General features: G+C 41.8%; 1 protein-coding gene across 1 annotated transcript in view; it reads right to left on the bottom strand.

Moving 5' to 3' along the window:
- Positions 1-706, bottom strand: part of LOC107665492 (solute carrier family 2, facilitated glucose transporter member 3-like) — a 12,816-nt gene extending 12,110 nt beyond the window's left edge. Inside the window, exon 1 of the mRNA XM_016456404.1 lies at positions 477-706. The gene's annotated coding sequence lies outside the window, so the exon portion shown is untranslated. The remainder of the gene's footprint in view (positions 1-476) is intronic.
- Positions 707-1,151: the final 445 nt, after the last annotated feature.

The raw sequence follows: 1,151 nt of genomic DNA on the forward strand, positions 1-1,151 counted from the left end.
AAACCCGCAAAAACAAAAGAAAACAACTCTTAAATGAATAAATACATATATAAACTATACACTGTCGTACAACAGGTGTTTCTGCACATTGCTGACTCCACGTTTTTGGCAAGTGGATTTGGTAGCATCTTCTTCACCTCAGACCCGTTTTTGACCATTAAACATTTTACACGTGTAAAAATAAATATTTTCGTAAATCTTAAGCGCCAAAGCAATACGATACTATCACAGGTCTCATTACCAACAAAATATAGATCACACTGCGCCTGTAACGTTACTATTTTAACATTCACCACAATGTTCATTAGCCTACTATTTTCCGCTTATTAAAGACGCTGTTAAATTAATTTAACGTAACACTAAACAGCCAAATAAGGTCATAGAAGATGTGGCTACTACAATTATCATATATATTTTGGTAAATCATCTTACGCTATTTAAATATCTGACAATTCATCCGTTGAGGCTGCAGTTACCTTCTCTCTCGTGCGTCGTGAGCACCCGTTAGCGTGTGCAGGTTTCCCGTTGACCCACTGGCACTGAAGTCTAGAGAAATTCGCTCTGCCGGTTATGTATTCTTTTCATTCGTCACACGCCGCAAAGACACGACCAACCGCACGTTCCCCTTTTGACGGAATACCGCCGGTCGCGCACGTAAAACCTCACCCCCGCCCCTTTATTTATCCACTAGTATTTCGCATAGCGCCTCGTGGTGTGGGAATACTTTATTCGACGAGCTTTAGGTTAGGATGGGGTGTGGGGTGGGACCATGATGCTCTGCGCGGGTGACCTTGATAGAGCATCAGCTGATGGCTGCTACCAAATAGATTCAGCGCCGGGTACCGCAAACTCCAAAGGATTCAGCCATGCGGCCTTTACTTCCTGAAATTTGTAGAGCGAAAAAGGTAGTAATAAAATACTATTAGTATTTATAATATGTATCTTTTTTTTTTGTTTGTTTATCTATGAATATCCGTTGAAAAGCGCAGTAGGCACATCCCACTTGCGTTTATTCAGGCCTCAAAGAGGCACGTGAGTCATGGCAGTATCAAATTCTGCAGTATAGCAGCCATAGCAGCCCTGCAGGAGGAGTCACAAGACTTCTCCAGATGATTTTATAACATAACAGGGTTGCATCATGTGCATCATGA

Source organism: Sinocyclocheilus anshuiensis, unplaced genomic scaffold, assembly GCF_001515605.1.
Source record: "Sinocyclocheilus anshuiensis isolate Anshui unplaced genomic scaffold, SAMN03320099.WGS_v1.1 scaffold904, whole genome shotgun sequence".
NCBI lineage: Eukaryota > Metazoa > Chordata > Actinopteri > Cypriniformes > Cyprinidae > Sinocyclocheilus > Sinocyclocheilus anshuiensis.